At 39.1% G+C, this 21,137-nt stretch overlaps 1 protein-coding gene across 1 annotated transcript in view; it reads left to right on the forward strand.

Moving 5' to 3' along the window:
• The window catches only part of FGF18 (fibroblast growth factor 18), a 142,502-nt gene that overhangs the window by 120,240 nt on the left and 1,125 nt on the right, over nt 1–21,137 (forward strand). The gene's annotated exons all lie outside the window — the stretch shown is intronic.

Here is a 21,137-nt window from a genome sequence, read left to right on the forward strand (position 1 = left end):
GACATTCTCTGACCGGTGGCACCCTGAGGAGGCCCTCTCTGTGGGATGGATCTGTATTGCTAGTTATTCCAGTATTTCAGATGGAACAGGAGAAGATTGCCACTAAGAGAGATTTGTCTATTGACATTTAACAAGATTACATGAGAGTTGAAACATGGATCAGGAACTTCTATAGTTGCAGTTTTATAAATCACTGGGCTGTATCGGATCTCATCTGTCCGAATTGGTGCTATTACCTTACCATTTCTTATTCTTTTATTTTCATATGTAAAATCAGAAAAGAAATATCCATCCTAGGCAAACGGCTGGGCTGCAATAAGTGCCTAAAGTCACTGGGAATCAGGCAGCAAATATATTGAATGTATTATGGTTGGCACAGTCAGCCAAATGTTTAGACTGGATTTGGCATTTTTATTCATCTATTGAGTCCTGCCCAAGGATCTGGAATAGGCAGATGTTATTGTTTGATAGGGTTAAAGGTTGTAGGACGTAAGCTGTTCCAAGTAAACCTGTCTTTTTCAAATGACTGATGCTGATTTTGTCAATGCTGATGGTGTTCAAGTGGTGCTCCAGATGTTTTGGGATTGCACCCAAGGTGCCTGTTATTATTGATACTATCTCTGCTTTCTTTTGCCACAGTTGTTCTAGTTTATTTGCAGATCTTTGTATTTTGTGATTTTTCTCCAGTTCTTTCTGTTCTATTTTTCTGTCTCCGGGTCTACTATATATAGCGTAGTCTTCCCCCCCCCCCCTCTATATACATACACACATGCATACACACAGTCATGTGAAAAACTAAGTATATCCTTGTTGATTTCTATGGTTTTATTATATATCAGGACATAGTAAAAATCATCTGATCCTTCACAGTTCTTAAAAATTCAGCCTCATATGAACAACACATGACATATTACATCATGTCAACATTTTATAAAAAGAAAGCCAAAATGGAGAAGCCATGTGTGAAAAACTAACAGCAACAATTGCTTCTTTAAGATCATTGCTGATCTTTGGTATTGTGTCAACACACACCTCAATGGTGGAGACCAGTAAACTTCTAAAATTTCAGCTTTTATAGAACAAGTCACACTTGCTGATGATCAATTGATCAAGGCCACTTAATTAGCAACACCTGGCTGCTACTTAGCCTCTTCATACCTATGGAAGCTATAAAGGTGTGCTTGTTTTTCACACATGGCTTCTCCATTTTGGCTTTCTAAAATAAATGATGGCATGATGTAATATGTCATATGCTGTTCATCTGAGGTTGTATTTATCTACTTTTAAGAACTGGTAAGGGCTAGATGATTTTTAGTATGTTCTGATACATAAAACTATAGAACTGAAAGAAGGTATACTTAACTTTTCACATGACTGTATATTTATGTATTCAGAACTTCTAGTTTTGCTTGAGTCCAGTCCACTGTTCCAGCTGTGCATCTAATGACTGGAATTGCCCAAGTATTAATTGCCTTTTCTCCACTGCATTTGGAATTTATGATTTTTCTTCATTCTAATGATGTATTCTTTTTTTTCTTTTTGACTTCAGTGTGATTGATGTTGTTGGCTTGAAGAGTGCCCAGGTATTTGTAGTGATTGTCTTTATCCAGACTCTTGATGTTATTTTATAAGACATCTTGATTCCTTCTGTATTCACCGTTTCCCCCCTGTTTATAGTAAGGGTGGCACATTTGTCCAGTCCAAACTCCATTGCAATATCTTGGCTGTATATTTGGACAGTGTTGAGCAGCAATTCTATTTCAGATGGTGTTTTTTCATACAGCTTTATATTGTCCGTGTAAGTGAAGTACTGTTAATATAATAATAATAACAAACCCTGTAACTTTGCTCACTGGTCAGGATGACAGGAGGAGATGTGAATTTTAGTCCAACCCATCAGTGCTATTGGTTGAAGGATGATGGTTCAGAGCAGAGGTCCCCAACCTTTTGGGCACCAGGGACCAGTTCTGTGGAGAAAGGTTTTTCCATGGACTGGAAAGTGCGTGATTTTGTGTGCTGCCTGCATCCCATAGATGGGTCTTTGCTTGTTTGTGCGGACCAGTTGCTGGCATGCTGTGGCCTGGTACTGGTCCATGGACCGGGGGTTGGGAACCCATGTTTCAGAGCCTCCATGACTTTTGATAGCTTTCAACATGGAAATACATTATTTTTCATTGAAACTTTATTTTAATCAACTGAACAGATTTTTTTTTCATGGATTTCTTCTAGTTTTTTAAAAATGGTGTTTGTAACCTATCGCCTTTGATTCTTATCCTGGCCTTCCTTTTCTTGCCCCAATTCCTAACAATTCCAACAAATAGATTGGCATGACCAACCAAGAAACTGTACAGGTAGTCCTCAACTTACGGCCACAGTTGGGGCCAGAATTTCCATTGCTAAGTAAGGCTAAGTAAGTTGTGCTCAATTTTACATTTTTGCTACACTTGTTAAATGAATCACTGCAGCTGTTAAATGAATCGCACAGTTATTAAGTTTATATGGCTTCCCCCGTTCAGTTTGCTTGCCAGACGCTAGCTGGGAAGGTCACAAATGGTCGTCACATGACCCTGGGCCATAAATAACATGCCAGTTGTCAAGTGCACCAAATTTTGATCTGGTGTCTATGGGGATTCTGTCATTGTTGTAAGTGTGAAGACTGACTTTAAGTCCCTTTTTTCAGTGTCATAACTCTGAATGGTCATGAGATGAACGGTCGTAATTCAGAGGCTACCTGTAAAAACATTCAGTCATAGAAACAAAGCTTTCCAGTATCAGTAACATCTTGAGGCGGGTGGGTTGGGGCAGGTGAGGGAGGACACAAAACAAAACAAAAATGTTAGTGATACTGAAAGTTATGTTCGTCAGCAATATTTTGGCCTCTGCTCTTTTTCTTTACTTGAGTAACTGCATTTTTAATATATTCAACAGCCAATAAAACTCACAATGCATATTTGAGCCTGGATCAAGATACAGATATTTAAGTCCACTCTGGAGGCAAGAATCCCTTCATTTGCCAATAATGAAACTGTGGGCTGTTTCCCCCACCCCCCAATTCCTTTCCTATTAACCTACTTAGCATAAGTCTTTCCTAGCGTGTGCCATCTGGCTTTCTTCTCTTTCCCAATGAACATCTTTGGATTCTTCCCCAGCTGAAAACCTGGTCTGAGTTTTAAACTCTTAGTTTCCTATTATCATCTACAAAGGACATTACAAATAAGAGCAGGGAAACCTGACCAGGGCTAGGTTTTTGAGAAACAGGATGAGTTCCCTGCCTTGTGATTTGTTAGGTGAGGTATCTTCACAAGTGGCATTCACCCCCAGACCTAACAAGAAGAGTTTCTACATCTTTTCTTCATTGAAGCTAAATTACATCTCTTCCAGTTTTCCTGTGCCAAGGTTTCCAGTGGATTTTTTTTTCCTTCTTCTTCAAGATCTTGGAAATGCAATCTCTCTGGAATTTGCTCTCATTCTCTCACTCTTTCTCTCTCCTTCATGCACACTTTTTCCCCTTGTTGATTATTGTTTGTCACTTTACCACTCAATTTGGCCATGATATTATGAGCAGGATTCTAAACCTGTTTATTGTATGTTTGTGTTCGGTGCATATACACAGCTGGTCCACATTAACAAAAAAATGTAGCCAAATCAGCCAGCTTAGCAAATGCTATGAGTGTAGACAAGGCTAATAATTTTAAACATGAGCAAGCTAGTCAAGGTCAAGTCCATATTTCACTTAGTTTATTCCAATTTCACTAGAGGTGAGCCTGTCTTCGCTAGCTATTTCCTTCCTTTCGTACTAAAGCAAGGTCTTGCCCTTGGTTATGTTGAAATTTGCTCTTTTGATCATTACATATGTAACATAAAATATGCAACAATAATTATGATGATGTATGAGCTTGTATACCTTTTGGGGCTCGGAAGCAGTTGTGCAAAATGCCTCAAGCTGGTTTTTTTTTAGCATCCAAGTTTTAGCAATATCTATGTATCACCAAGGTTCTGATGGATCCCTCTGACAGATACATGTTTTAATGTTCAGTTTCTAGATATTTAATTAACTTTATTTTAAAAAAACACTAGTGATAGTTACATAACAGTACTGCAAATAAAAAAAATTCAAATATGGTACTCAATTTTAGACAGCTAATCTTTAGAGTTGTGGCTTCTCTGAGCTTTTAGAGTGCAGTGGATTACAAATCTCAATCGTTATTTGCGTTGTAAATAACCCCTCAGTCACTGCACTTAAATCAATGAGATCATTTCCAGTAAGTCTAAGATTTATACTGGCATTACGTCTGTCTTCATATTTGTCAAAGGAAATAGTAGTAGACTGTAGTCCAAGCAGATGGTTTTGGATTGTCCTAATCTTAATGCATTGTTTGGCTCATGGAACATGATGTTTAAGTCTTGAAAATCCCAAGTCTGGGTCTTGGTTTCTTCAAAACCAATTAGGGAAAGGCCCCTCTCTATTAGCTTTTAAGAGAGGTGCTGCCAATCAGTATAGACTGGACTAAGGCTGGAAGGACCAATATGAGTTTGATCTAAATAAGCAAGGCTTTTTCATGAAATGCTGGTGGCTTCCTTATCTAAAATGTAGCCATTTTGCAATGCGCTGATCAGGAATTTCCTTCTGGAAGGACAGGAATTAACACATACACACACACCATACAATTCTTATCGATTTTTCACTTTCGTGTAAAACAGTTTTCTTCAGTAAGGATGATCTACAGATTGATGTCCCAAAGGTGCTTCCCCCCCAAAAAAATACCAACAACTGGACAAAGAAAGTCCAGTTGCCTTTTGCAAAAAACCAAACACCTTTGGGACAACCATGACCTGATGACTGATAATCTCCATAGACACCTTCAGACTGATGGGTTTCAGCTTCCAGAGTTCCCCAGTCACCATAACTATTAAGAGAATTCTGGTATTTTTCTTGATGATCATAAATTAGCTGAGTGGAAGCTACATTGAAAAAGGATTATTTAATTATTCAGTCCTGTTTTCCTACAGTCTATAATATTGCATGAACAGAAATGGAAAATGTTCATGTTTTGTACATGAAATAATTGTGGCTATCCACACAGAGTAGGATAATAGGCCTGTTCTTTTAATAGCTTTGCAGTACCTGTAATCCTACAGTAGTTATATGACAGGCCATAAAAGTGGAAGTAAATTAAAAACTTTTCACCGTTATGTGTTCTCGTTGTCAGCCATTCAGTTGTGTCCGATTCTTGGCCACCATATGGATCAGCACTCTCCATGGCTCTCTGTCTCACACCACTTCCATCATTGCGCTGTCAAGCAAGTTGAGTCTCTCCAGTCTGGACAGCCACTTGTCTGACCTGGTTTGGACTAGAAGACCTCCAAGGTCTTTCCAGCTCTATTCTGAAATCTGAAGTTTAAGAAAAGCTTGCAGGGGACCCATAATTATGCTTCGAGCATGTGACATTAGATTATGCCAGGGCTCCTCATTTGTTAATGACCAAATCCAAAAGAAGTAGGACAGGTATAGGATAGATCCAAGACCAGCAGCTTAATTCCTTAGAAGTGGAACAATCTTGTCAGCAAGCACTCTGTCCTCTTTTATTGAGGTTCCAGATTGTCTTCCAAGCAAACAGAAAGGCAAGAATTTTCTCCAAGAGAAGCCTGGCTTGATAATAGTGATTTACCATTTGGCTCTCACAGTGGTTGGAGCAAGTTCTCTGCCTTGGAGCTGTCCACAGTCCTGCAGGTTGCTAATCCTTATTCTGATCCCTACTTTCTCATGATACCTTCACATTCCCCAATTGTTGTTGTTGTTGTTGTTTTTTAAATCAGTTCTCTCATTGCTTAGGTTTTCCCTCCTTACTAGTAAGGAGCTTTCTTCTTCTTCTATAGGCATCAGATTCCCCGAGACAGATTTTCATTTTTTTTATTTGATATTTTTTAATTTTTTTACCTTTTATCATTTCAGCAAAATGATAAGATTTTTATTTATTTGTATCTCGCCTTTATTCTTTTTTTTTAAAAAAATAAATAACTCAAGGCAACAAACGCACCTAATATTCCTTCCTCCTCCTATTTCCCCCCCCCGAACAGCAACCCTGAAAGGGGGGGTTGGACTGAGAGAGAGTGACCGACCCAAATTCACCCAGCTGGAGAAAACCTTCAATTTCCAGTTGTGAACGGTCAGCATACATTGTAATAATATCCTGTGATTGCTTTGTGGGGTTCATCAGCTTTCAGATCAAAACAGCAGCGTTGTGACTGTCTTGCAAACTCTGGATGCAGATCACTAGTGATCCCAGAATCTTGTTCATTTTGGGACAAGGAGGACACCAGAATTTCCCCAGAGTATCCTGGGTGATTTTTAGATATACTCAGGGCTTTTTTTCTCATAGAACGCTCAGAACGGAGTTCCGGCACCTTTTTTGGATGGAACCTTGTAGGGTAGGCAAGACGGGTTGTATGACATGTGTGAGTTCCGGCACCTTTTTCTTTTACAAAAAAAGCACTGGATATACTGAACTTAACCAAATTAATAAGTGTTGTATTGGTTTGGATTAGCATGACCTTAATCCTCTCAAATTGCTGTATGCACAGATGAGAACAGTATTTTTCCCCTCCCCCAGATAGTGAGTAGCATTGGAATGGAGGTAGAAAGAGGGCCCAGGGACAATTTTTTTTTAGCAGTACAAAATGCAAAAGAAGACGGAGTGACAAATGGTGTGAATGCTATGAAGTTGGTTGCTCTCAGGGAGCAAGGTATCCATTATTTGCCTGGATTGTTTTCAATGAATGAATGAATGAATGGATGGATGGATGGATGGATGGATGGATGGATGGATGGATTTCGGTGTGCAGGAAAGCCTAGGAGAGCACATAATTTTTTTTCAGCACTCAAGTAGTATCTTTTATAAAAGTTGGGGCATTTTATATATGCTTGTTTCCTCGTGTTAAAAATAATGCAGGTAGTCCTCGACTTACCACCACAATTGAACCCAGAAGCTCTGTTGCTACAGTAAGTGAGACATTTGTTATGTGAGTTTTGCCCCATTTTACGACCTTTCTTGTCACAGTTGTTAAGTGAATCACTGCAGTTGTAAAGTTAGAGACTTGATTGTTAAGTGAATCTGTCTTCCCTATTGACCTTGCTTCTCAGAAGGTCACAAAAGTTGATCACATGACCCTGGGACACTGCAACTGTCATAAATATGAGTCAGTTGCCAAGCATCCACATTTTGATCATGAGACTATGGGGATGCCACAATGGTCGTAAGTGTGAAAATGGTCATAAATCACTTTTTTCAGTGTCGTAACTTTGAACAGTCACTAAATAAATTGTTGTAAGTCTAGAACTACCCGTATAAGCTACACAATTGCAGAAATGATTTTGGAGAAGGAATGTGATGACAGCTGAAAAAGAAAATATGAACTAAGCCCACAAAAGGAAGAAACTGTTAGAAAGAAACTCAAGATTCCCCTCCCTTGATTCTCTTTGGTATAAGTGGGGAGGGAAAATATTGTCTTCAAGAGTCTGTTACTGTAGTTTAGATTACAGTAGTGGAGTTCCAGTATTTATTGTGGAGTCCATTTCCTCACCTGGCCTAACTCAAAGGACTGACAGAGATGAGTTTCCAGTCTGTGTAAGCATGAAGATAGTAAGAATTCCTAGAGGGGGGAAAAGGAAAAAACCCAAGAGGTCAATTAATAGGTGCAGAATAATTTTGTATGTGGAGCTGTGAGTTTATAAAATACTTTCACTTATTATTTCAACTGAATATACAATTGATAGCCTTTTTTACAGTGTGCCAGTAGATATTAAATGGATATGAAAATATACATCAAATGTGCATTGCAATGCAGACACAATTTGCCTGCTGCTTTTGTTTCTATGGGCTGCAGGTTTACATGTACCCTTAAAGAAGGAAGCTGCTTCTCCAGTATTGCGTTCAGTGAGGTGCATATTTGCCTGTGCTTTTGAAGGCACATTTCATATTGATATCTCAGACACCAATTAATTTCCACAAGAATTTTTTTTCGCAGGTGCTGTTTATATCCTCCAAACAATTTTGTGTGCATTTTTTTTGCAATACTATTGCCAGTACAGAGAGTGTAAATTTGATAGGAGAGCCAATTTGATTAGTGACTAAGGCCTCAAGCTAGAAAGCAGATCATGAGTTCTAATCCCACCTTAAGCCAGCTGGGTGACCTTGGACCAATTTCTTTCTCAGACCTAGGAAGCAGGCAATGGCAAACCACTTTTTTTTTTTAAAAAAAAGCCTCTTGCCAAGAAAATTGCAGGAAGTAGTTCAGACAGTCACTAGGAGTCAACACTGAACTGAAGGCACAAAATGGATGACAGACAGACAGACTAGAACATTCAGAAAAGTTGATGTAATTTTCTGTACTACTGAAACTTGAATATCCAAATCAGAAACTGAACTTGTCAGGGTTTTTTTGCCATATGAATAAGACAAACATTTCAACAGTTTATAATAACTGTAACAAATTCATTATAAAGGGAATATGATAGTTGGGTCTGACACACTCTCCTCAGCCATCGTTCATCCATGTGCAAATACTCTTATCAGTGGCTGTCAGAAGTATGTGGAAGAAGGTCATAAGTTTTACCTGTGGACTGAGCTGCATTTCAGTCACATATGTCATAAATGGAAGCTATTAATATATATAAACACTGAGCTTTCTGTTGTGGTTAAATTCCAATTTGGTTATCCTGCCAGGTAGATAAAGTTTAAAATGTTAGAAAATATCAACCTGACATCCAGTGGAACAAAAATGTAAATATTTAAGCTTTTTGCCAAGCTGTTTTATATTATCTTCAGTTCAGGCTGTCTTTAGAATGCTACAGTTTTTTACCGATTGATATTGGTAGAATTTTAGAGAGTAAAAATTTAACTTCTTGAGCCAAACCATTTTCTTCATGGTTCTGTATTTCTCACTCACTTATCAGCTTCACCTTTGAAGAAAAATACTTCCAATAGTGTTGGACAATATATAAGATTATAAGCAGTAGTTCAACAGGATGGGAAATAAAAGAATTGTAAAAATAAATTTATGTGAAAGAGCTATTAAGGAGAGGTTTAAAAATTCAGGTTTTTTTCCCTTTTTGATCTGTGCCATCCTGTGGCATCCTGATGGAAGATTTTTCAATTGCTATATTTCACCCTAGACCAGGGGTAGGCAACCTTGGCTCTTTTATGACTCGTGGACTTCAACTCCCAGAATTCCTGAGCCAGCTATGAAGCCCACGAGTCATAAAAGAGCCAAGGTTGCCTACCCCTGCCCTAGACCCAGCAAAGATATTCTTAATGGGTTCTTAAATTATTCTTAGCTATTAAGCTTTTTTCTGGATTGAAGTTGGTGGTAACAATGGGCTGGAAGGGAGACCAGAAGGCAACCTAATCATTCATTTAGCAGCAGAAAGTTGATTGAGAGTTGCCATTGAGTATGGCCGACTACTAAAGTGATCCAGCAAGTCACTTGCAAACATTGGCTGATGTGTTTCAGATTTCAGTGATCACCCAAAGTCACATTAGGTATAATTTCTGAGTTTGTACAATGTATAAACTACACTGATCTTACTTCTGATGGAACAAGAGGAAGAATGGGGATGCCAAACCTTTGATTCACTTGAAGATCCCTTAACGCAGGGGTGTCAAACTCAATTTCATTGAGGGCCGCATCAGCATTGTGGTTACCCTCAGGGGGTCGGGTGGGTATGGCCAGGGTGGGCGTGGCCTACTGGGTGGGTGTGGCTAGAGTGCATATGGCCTACTGGGTGGGCATGGCCAGCTCTACATCATTCGCATCAAGGGTGCCTATGGGGGCCTGGGCAGGAGTGGGACAGATCTGAGGGTCTCTGGCAGAAGGAGGGTCTCTGGGCCAGGGCCAAGGCAGTGGAGACCGTTCCCTCACTGTTGCCAGGATGGCTTCACGGGCTGCATGAAACCACTTTGCGGGCCGGATCCGGCCCCCGGGCCTTGTGTTTGACATGTCTGCCTTAACGGGGCTCAGCAGATACGTTGGGTGGAGTGATTATGTAATGTTGGAGTTCTTAATTTTAAGGGAAACTAAAAGTTAATGGATGAAATTCAAACCTTGAAGTTTTAAAAGTGCCCTTAAAGTTTTTATTTATTTTAAATGATACCAATATATACAATAATAAAATTAAACAATCCAAAAAGAAGAATGAAAAGAAAAAATAATAATAATCTACCTTAAACTCATGGCCACTTAAAATTAAAAAAATATATCATGCAATATTGTTGACAGTACAGTAATCAAATGCAACATATTATTTTAAAATTCCATAAAATATTTGCCAAAGAAGAACATATTGCTTCATCCTTGATTACTGGAAAATATGGCATTTTCTAGGACAGGGAAGTAACACATTCCCAAAAGCTAATCCTTACTGTCTAAAATAATGCCAATTTCCCAATTTTTTATTATTATTCTTTTAGCCACCTACCATATACAGTACCACAGACAATAAGATTTCAAAGCTTTGGCATATGTCAACATCACATTAACATATTCAACATTAAAAGATTGTCTTATGAATCTACATACTGTATGTATATATGCATGTGTGTTTTTAATGCATGTGTATATTAAAATACTATTCTAGGAAAATTACAAAACTTTACATAGTACTATCATATGGGTCAATGAACCCTCAAATTTTTTACACCACCGCTAGTGAAATTCTTATGTCTATCATTTCAAGTACATTCTTTGGGAGTTTAGTATACTCTAAACAATTTTTTTGATTAAGTAAAGTTTAATCTCAAATCTGTCAATACCATATTAGTTTTTTAACAAGATCTTACCACTGATGAGGAATCATTGGAGATTCCAAATCTTTGTTTGATACATCCCAGAAGTGTCTACTTTTAATATTACTCAGTTTGTGATAAATATACATTGTAGGTTTAAAATCTGTCAAATAGGAAAGTATCTGAGGTCTAAAAGGTAAATTAGATACAATGAAAACAATGTGTTCTAAATCATAAGAAAGATTAAAGTTTAAATACGGTAACTATGGGTTATAAAGTTATTTTTAAAACAAATATATAAGATTCTGTTGGCTTCTGGTATGTTTTGTAATTATTTTAAATATTAAAATAAATAAATATTTTGAAAATTGTATTTCCCTCCATATTGCTTTTGGATAAGAAATGAAAAAATAGGTTTTGGACTAAGCATTTGAACAATAAATTAGAGGTTTAAGCAGCAATAATGGCAAATGTCCTTATGTTTAGGTTAATCTATGTGAACCTTTTGGGCACCAGGGACTGGTTCTGTGGAGAGAGGTTTTTCCACGGACCGGAAGGTGTGTGGTTTTGTGTTCTGCCTACATCCCGCAGATGGGGCTTTGCTTGTTTGTGCAGCCCAGTTGCTAGCATGCCGTGGCCCAGTACTGGTCCACAGATTGGGGGTTGGGGACCCCTGGTCTACAATATGTCATTGGATGAATATCTGTGGAGTATCAGTATTATTTCCACTGAATCTTGTTTAAGATGAAAAATATTTTAGTGTGTTGAGCCACAAGGAGCCTTTGTCTATATGCACTTAGCTTAGAATTACAGCATCCCTGAAAGTGTATTCCCAGTGGATCATTTCCCCACCTCCCCCTTCTGTTCAGTTGTGTCAGATTCTTAAAGATTGCTGAACAAGTCCCTGCAGTTTTCTTGGCAAGGGTTTCAGAAGGGATTTGCCATTGCCTCTTTCCTAGGGCTGAGAGAGAGTGACTGGCCCAAGATCACTCAGCTCGTTTTGTGACTAAGATGGGACTAAAACTCATGAGCTCCATTATACCAAACTGGTTTTTGAGTGGGCCTTTTTCATGATGAATGTGGCATGCCAGGTATTATAGTAAGGATTACCATGGCAATTATTTTGAACAATGAGGAAAAACCACTAAACAAAAGTATTAGGCATTTTCATACATTCACATGATTAACAGGCACATCTCTTTCAACAGTAGGGCATGTATTGAAAAAATAAAGCAGCTTTATATTAATTCATACAACTACCCTGGAACTGAAGTTCTTCTGAACTTAAGAAAGACGGGCTGGATCTAAGCAAAAGGCTAGCTGGTTTAGTGTTTTATTTCCATAGTGGCCAACTAGATCCCTCACAACCTTGCTAGGAAACAGGATGGTAGTAATTTCATTTATGCAATGGTTGGAGAATCATTGGATTTCTTTAGGATTTTGCTAAGACAGCACATAACCATTATAATGGATTCCTTTGTATAGCGTATCCTTTCAAAAATCCATCTAAGTTCATCACCATATTTTATGGAAATAAATTCCATAGCTTATTGATGTGAAGCAAGATATGTTTTTTCATGTTCTTCCAATGAGCAGTGGCTCTTTTTTTTCTGAAGACATAATAGCCAATCTAAAGGTGTTACTGTACTCAGCAGAACACAAGTTTATGGAAATGGTGCCTATATGAACATATTTTCATCTCGTTTACCTCCCCTTGCCCCTTTCACTGCCAAAACTCATACTCTGGGAGTACCTAGAAGTCACTTGAACAGTTGTAGCACACTTAAGTATCTTTGCTGAGCTTTCTTACTAAGATTCCTGAGGGTGTTTCTCAGAGGAGTCTCAGAGTTCAGAGGCCAGCATGTTGGAGGGAATGCATGTAATGAGTAACACTTGGCCTTCATTTACTGCTAGGGATGGCCTGGGCTACAATATTATGAAGCAGCTGAAATGCATAGACTATGGGGAATCAATCTGGTCATATTTTCAGGTTTCTTGGCCTGAAGTCATGCAGCTGAGAACAGGAGGGTCTTATGACAAATTTGATGCAATAGCTTCATTATGTAAAAGTTGTAGCTGGAGCTAAGTTATGTTCCTTGATACCCACCACATTCTGCCATTTTTTCTTTAGATTTCCTTATTATTGTGATATTCTCTCTCTGCCCCCCCCCTCATTTTTCCTTATTTTCCACATACAAACAGGCGATACGATACATTCCAGCAGTTATTTGGTGTTGGAGGGGAGTGTTGGCTGCAAGAGAATTTGAGGATGAAAACTTGCTGAGTTGGAACTAAAGATTCTTTTCTGCACCCAGAAAGTAACTCCTCTCAAGGAAAGATTCGTTTTACATCTTGCACTGGAGTATTTTCAAAGAAAAGTTTAGTTGATCCAAATTTCTTGGGCAGTACATGAAATTCTCTTGGGGAGACACTGGACTCTCGGTTAGCTATATTGAAGCACACATTGTGACTGACCATCTGTTAGCAAGTCATATTTGCAAGATAGCTGGGCTGAGCGATGGATTGGGACTTTTAATTTCCAGGCTGAAAAGATACCTATGATTTTTTTTTTGCACTAGCAAAAAAAACCCACAAGATTTTTCTTGCATGAGAAAACCACAAAAGCAGCTGTAGAATCTATTACAATGTAACATGAAGTTTTGCATGTGCGTTTCCAGAAGAGCGCTAAATGCTGGTTCCTTTAGATGGAACAAATTTTTCCTTTGCAGTTGGGTTTGTTCACAATCAGTGCCCTAACATTCTTTCACTTGTCAGTGGACCAAACATTAGACCAGTGTCCAATTTGCTTAGCTCAGCTTACATAATAAGCTTGCAGTCCTTTCAGCAATAATACAAAATATAATCCATTTGTTGCTTCCTTTAAAGTTTTCTGAATTTCAGAAGCTGAATGAAGACAAGAATTGCTTTAATTTTTGCCAGGACTACATAATTGGGAGCAAAAACATCTTCTGAGTCCAGTGCAAGTCATTTGGCGATAGTAGACTTTGTCCAATCTTTTGCTCTCCTCTGTCTTCGACTACTGACCATTTTAGCCTTTTCAATCTGAATGTCCTCTGAATGGGTTGACTTTGGTCACCTTTAGGGGAGCAGCTAAGACAACCCTTCTCTGGTGAACCTTTGGAATATAGTACTATTAGGCTGCTGCTAGTTTGATTTCTGATTTTAGGGTTTTATTATGATTATAATAGCAATAGCACTTAGACTTTTATGCCACTTCACAGTGCTTTACAGCCCTCTTTAAGCGGTTTACAGAGTTAGCCTATTGCCCCCAACAATCTGGGTCCTCATTTTACTCACCTCGAAAACATGGAAGGCTAGGCAACCTTGAAACAGTGAGGATCAAACTCTGGCAGTGGGCAGAGTCAGCTGCAATACTGCATTCTAGCCACTGTGCCACCACGGCTCATGATGTGTATATTTTAAAGGTTATTTAATTGATTGTATTTTATCTTTCTGTGACATTTCAGATTTTGAACGTGGTTGTGAGCTACCCAGTAGTTTTGATTGGGACAGCTTATAAAGCTTTGACTGGTTGACGCAATCAAGTTAGCGTCAGCTCTTAGCAGGTACTTAGCTAGTCTTTCAGGAGGGTCTCTTCTCAACCTGCCTCTTTAGGTCTTCCAACACATGCACCCATCATCACTCTAGCTAGGTCCATCTAACTTACTGCTGTTTATCCTTTTCTCTTTCCTTCTTCTTTTACCTTCAGAGCCTTCTTCAGAGAGCTAGGTTTTTGCATAGTGTATCTAAAATATGATAATTTGGGCTAACAAATTTTTGCCTTGAGTGAGAATTTTGGATTGATTTATTCCGTGAACCATTTGTTTTTCTTGGCTTTCTATGTGTTTTCAGGAATCTTTCCCAACATCAGTGCCCAAAATTTTCAGAATTCTTTCTATCTTGCTTCTTCAAAATCAAACTGTCTCTTCACAGCATGGGAAACTGGCTGAGTACACAGTTCTGATCTTGGTAGAAATAGACACATCATGGAATCTAAGTATCTTCCCCCCCCCCAAGACGTTCATTGTTCCTGCTAAATGCTGGACTGCAGCACATTTCGTGACTCCTGGTTCCTTTACTATTGTTGGTTAATCCTAAAAGGAAGAAGCTAAAAACCATTTCGGTATCTTCACTGTCAATTCCAAGGCTGTTCTCATTAATTTCCTCCTAGATTCACGGCTCACCTTGGAAGACCATATAGGAGCTGTGACTAGGGGGGCTTTCGCCCAGGTTCGCCTGGTGCGCCAGTTGCGGCCCTATCTAAGCCAGGATGATTTATGCACGGTCACTCATGTGCTCGTGGCCTCTCGTCTGGACTACTGCAACGCTCTCTACATGGGGCTGCCCTTGAGGACCACCCGGAAGCTCCAACTGGTACAGAATGCAGCCGCGAGAGTTGTGTTGGGAGTCTCCCGATACTCCCACGTTACACCTTTGCTCCGTGAGCTGCATTGGTTACCAGTTGCCTTCCGGGTGAGATTCAAGGTACTAGTAATGGTGTTCAAAGCCCTCCATGGCAGGGGGCCGGTGTACCTTAGGGAACATCTGCTGCCGGCATCAAGCTCCCTGCGCCCTGTGCGTTCCCACAGAGAGGGCCTCCTCAGGGTGCCACCGATCAGAGAATGTCGATTGGTGGCCCCCAGGGGGAGAGCCTTCTCTGTGGGCGCTCTGGAGCTGTGGAATCAGTTACCGGTAGAGCTCCGGATGGCGCCTGATCTTCGCTCCTTTCGTCGCGATCTCAAGACGTTTTTGTTTGTACAAGCCGGCCTAGCCTGATGGGGATTGGTGGGTTTTTTTATTTTTTGTATTCTTAATTTTATCTTTGGGGTTTTATAATTGTATACCAATTGTTTTAAAATTGGGCAATCATTTAATTTCTTTTTAATATTTGTATTTTGTATTTTACTCTTGCCCTGTGAACCGCCCTGAGTCCTCAGGGAGAAGGGCGGTATAGAAATATAATTAAATTAAATTAAATTAAATTTCATTTTATTTATATTTAAATTTAGTTTCATGTTTTCACTGTGCTCCTTGATTATTTTTTTTACTAAAATTTCCAGATTGTATGCATTACCAGTTTTCAGAAGTGTTATCAGCACAGTATAGGCCATTGATGTTTCTTTTCCAATTTCACTCCAGCAAACCTCAGTATATATTCAGAATATAAGTTGACTAAATAAGGAGAGAGTATACCACTCAATCTCACTTCTTGGCTGTTCTGGAGTCAATCTGTTTTGCGATGTTCCATCAGGACTGTGGCTTTCTGTCCTGTGTGTACGCTTCACATGAGGAGAATGAGATATTCTAGAATTTCCATTTTCCCATGGACATTCCACAGTTCCATTTCAACCCAATTGAAATCTTGTCTACAATTAATGGAACATACTGACTAAACAGGGATATTGTCTAAGGTATTTTGGATTCAGACATCTCTACTATGCAGTATTTCAATATGCTCTTCCCATCTTTATTTCATCTGTTACTTTGCTGAATTTCCTCACATTCATGCTTCTTACATTCCGTGTTTCCACTATACAGTATGTCTGCCTTTGCAGCTTTGGATTTTTGTTTCCTATGTGGCATCATCAGCATCTAGATGTCTGAAGGCTTTAATCTAGCTGTATCATAAACACCATGAGTAATCTGAAAGATCCTCAATTCTTCCTTAGTAGCATATTGAGTGCCATCCAACCTGATGGCGTTATATCATCAATCACTATACCTTGTCTATTTATGGGTAAAACATGGGAGTGGTTTTCTATTGCCTTCTCCTGCCTAGTTTGAAATGATGCCTTTGCTGTTGTCACTAAAATGATTATCTGCCTCCAGCATCTTCCTATAGAGTATTAGCGCTGCCCAATTTGGTCTAGTAGCGGTTACTGAGTTAGTTAAATATTGCCTGAGGCCTGAAAGCCGGGTGGGTGAATTTGGGCCAGTCCTTTCTCTCAGCCCAACTCACCTCGTAGTTGAGAAAATAGGAAGTGGAAGGAGTATTGGGTATGTTTGCTACCATATTTATAAAAATAATAAAGGCGAGTTAAAAAATATTTTAAAAAATTTAGCTTACTTTAGCTGGGCAGCTAAGATGACTTTCAACAGTATGGGTGACTCCACTGGGATTATATATTTTTGGCATACATTTCCAACATTCTTTACTTATCCTTCCTAGAGACATCTTTTTTTTCACAATACGGCAACACTTGATGCACTATAAATCTTTAGAACCAAATTAGTTAATACTGAATATGCATTTTGGGTATTTTTGTTAAATTGCTTTGTTATAGGTTTACAACGTCCTGCATTATCTTTTTTTAAAAAATCCCACATATAACTTCATTAATACAGGTATCATCTCATAGCTGGAGCCCTTAGAAATAATAATGGAGTAGGCTACATTCTGCAAGTATATGTTGAGTCTGTTCAATGGAAAGTAAAGAAAAATGGTAGAAATATATGAGTATATGTCCCCTGTTGTGATTGGCAGTGAAATAATGTTCAGATTATTGTACTAAATCCCTAGCTAATGTTTTAAAATTTTTGGAACACATAAGAGGGAGAGCTTATGGATTTTGGCTTCCTTGCTTTTCCCATAATTCAGCTTCTGAGTGAAATAGTAGGATTTGCCAATGGCCAGCTTACAAGAGCGGGTAGGGATTGTCGCATCTAACATGTTTCACAGCAGCTGAGGACACATATTTTCTCACCAGCTCTCATCTCCTGGGCAAGTGATAACAAGTGATAACAAATGCAAGCACAAAGTTCTTAATTATCAATCTCGGAGCCTAATCAAACATTCCCTCAATATTTAGCAGGCAACTATACCTCCTGTTTTCTCTGGATTCATTACAAGTGCAAAGAAAGGAGAAGAAGGACTCTTATAAGGAGGTGAAGTTTAACCCTCTCCTCCCCAGCATGATTGTAATGGACCTCCTGCATGGCATACTGTGAGCATGTATAATAAAAGTACAAGTACTAACTAAGGTGTGTGTGTGTGTGTGTGTGTGTGTGTGTATCAAAGATTAGGAAAGAGAGTTGGCTCTGATCACAAGGGAGGAAAAAAAAACCTCTCACTGCACTGGCAACATATACTAAAGGTAAAGGTTCCCCCGCACCTGCGTGCTAGTCGTTTCCGACTCTAGGGGCCGGTGCTCATCTCTGTTACAAAGCCAAAGAGCCAGCGCTTGTCCGAGGATGTCTCCGTGGTCATGTGGCCGGCATGACTGGACGCCAAAGGCGCATGGAACGCTGCTACCTTCTCACTGTAGTGGTCCCTATTTTTCTACTTGCATTTTTATGTGCTTTCGAACTGCTAGGTTGGCAGAAGCTGGGACGAGTAATAGGTGCTCACTCTGTTACGCGGCACTCGGGATTCGACCCACCAAACTGTCGACCTTCTGATCGACAAGCTCAGCGTCCTAACCCACTGAGCCACCGCGTCCCTAACAACATATACTAGAAAGCTGTAATAAAAGGGAAAGCAGGACGTATAACACATGCTCTGTACTGAGAAATGTCTAGCTTAATTCTCAGAACCCAGATTTACCCTGCTTGTAAAGAACTTAACAACATCATGAACTGAGTGTCTTCTCCTCCCTCCCTTTGCCTGCCATTCATTTCTGCTCAGAATTTAATCATAGCAGTCTCAGCTCTGGTATTCCAAGAAAAGCATTCTCCATCCTGGAATTTCCCTCAAACAGAGAAATGTGATTCCTCGTAATGCATTCAAGTGCTGCGGCTACAAAGAAGTTACCCAAGTGCTCCATGAGCATGGTCACTAGTGCCTAAGCATGTGTATGCTACGTCTTCTGCTAGACTAAATGTTATTTTCATTGCCTGAAAAAGTGATATACAACCTTCCCTTCTTTCTATCCCAAAAGTCAACGGTAGGATTACCAGGAAGCAGGTTTGAATCATTGTGAGCTAAGAAACCGCTCCAGCTGTCCAATAACAGAACACCAAAGACATGACTCATCACCAGCCTATCGGCTGCTGATCCAGTTGACCAATAGGGAAAGTGAATGTTGTGTTATTTAGTCCTCCCCCACAAACCAATACAGCCCCTGCCATAAGAGTAATCTTGCCAGAACAGGACAACAAAAGACAATATGATGTCTTTTACACATTATACAACGTAATATCTAATGGCATATAATAACATTTCAGAGATTAGATGCATGCAGTTCCCGGTTAGGAGATGAAGCTGCCTTGGCCTGGTGCTCCATAACTGCCTGTGCTTGCTGTCCTATGGAGACTGTGATTGGTGAGAGAAGATGTCAGGAGAGAGGATGGAATGGGGGAGGGTTTCAAAGAAAAAGAGGTTGGGAGTGGGGGTGGGAAAGGCAGCGGTGACAGCAGGAAGGGGTTGTCTCAGGCTGGAGCTGTTGCTAGTGCCAAGCTACCATCTGTGGCATTGTGATCCCAGCAGGCACAGAGGAAGGAAGTGGCAGCCGAGAAGGTAGGGGTTAACATGAAAATTGAAAATAAAGACACAAGAGAGCAATTAGCTTCTTAGAACGGAAGAAAAGCCCCCCCCCTTCTTTTTCTGGGAATGGGGTGAAGAACAATCAAACCCATCAAATCCATGGCTGGTGTTTTTTTTACCACCTGCATATTTGGGGCGGTGTGTGTGTGTGTCTGTGTGCGATTATGATCTTCCATATCAGATCCTTCTTGGATGTTGATTACTCCGCTAGTTTAAAGACAGGGAAATGCTATTTCTTTGACTCTGAAGATTATTAGTTTTATGAAAATTTGGCATCCCAAAAGTAGATGTATACTGAGACGTTAAAGAAAAGACTGGGACTTTGGGACAACAGCAACATTGTACTTAATTTAATTTTAATAATAAGAACTGGAGACATAATTTTGAGCAAGCCTGATGTAGGATATGCTTCACTCCCAGTCAAGCCACTAAGCATTTATTTTGGGCTAGTATCTTTGTGATATCTTTGGATGACTAGGAATGGTTGAATCTGTCCCTTTTGCATTTGTTCGATTTCCTGTTTATCCACTTTTATGTTCACTTTGTCCCATTCCTGCATCAGTTTATTATTTTTTTTAAATTTGCATAAAACAAATTTGGTTTTTTTTGCAAATTTCACCGAACAGATGCAATTCCATAAGCATTTTCTCATAACGTACAATATACACTTTTGTATTTGCATAAAATATTATAGTATATGTTTGCAATAAATATAATAAGCGTGCAATCGTGTATAATGTTTTAATGCACTTTTATTGGGGAACCATGCCATAAAGTGTTGAGAAGTGCAAACACTGAAATGTAACCCTGTTTCATTCGTAAATTGCTTGAGCAACTGTAAACTAACTTTGTATTGGAATGTGAATGGAAGACATTTTTCCATTATTTTTAGATTGGCCTTAACTTTGCTTTTTTTCCTCCCTCCACCCCCCCTTTTTTTAAAAAAAAAACACACTTTGCTTAAGTCTAGATGCAGAGAGCTAGGATGGTATCAGTAATGGCAGTGTTCTCATAGTTCTGAAAGTTGCTGATTTGGCAGCAGCAACAGTTGCTTCAAAGAACCAAGTTTTTGGTGCAAAGAGACAACATACAGTATTACTTCGGATCTCTAGAATCATATCTCTGTGACTCCCCTGCGTGTTGGCAAGCAATCAATAAATCAGTTCCAAAGAGAAGCTAAAGAATTTTCTTCTTGCCTCCAACTTGGCAGAAACAAATCCTCAAATATAGTCCATCTGTGTTATTTCAACACAAATTTTAAGCATTACAATTATTGCTTATCTCTGAAACAAGTCCAATATGTGTAGTTTAAATACGTAAGTTATCTTTGATCTTTCCATTTAGCATAGATGAATGTGGAGAATGATAATGGGGAAACTGAATGTGTTTTGTCAGGATCTGTCCCTAACTTTGTTTGATCAGAGTGTTTCGTCAATATTGCTGAATTACTTGCATATACTTTTAAACTAGTTTTTCATACAAACTACATAGGTAAACCAATGTTACACCTTCTCTTCTAAGCACATATGATTGCAACTCTGATGAAATTTATCTAGGAGGGAACTTAGCCAACCATGGAATTGAACAAAATGTTTGGCTGCGTCCATCTGTGGTGGCAGCAGTAAGACGGTTACGATTTCATACATGATGGAATTGTAGGAATAAGAAGGAATGTTTTTGCCTGAGCATGTTAAATTTATAGAATGTACTTCTGGGCTAGGCTGTTCACAGAATAACAACAAGCAGCTAGGTAATACATATTAAATGTAAAAAAGCCAGATTGCACAATTGGTTATTTGCATTGCAGTTTTATTTTATTTTCAACTTTGCATAATTCTGGTTCTGTTCTTCAT

The sequence above is a fragment of the Vipera berus genome, assembly GCF_964194415.1.
Source record: "Vipera berus genome assembly, chromosome: 1".
Classification (NCBI taxonomy): Eukaryota; Metazoa; Chordata; class Lepidosauria; order Squamata; family Viperidae; genus Vipera; species Vipera berus.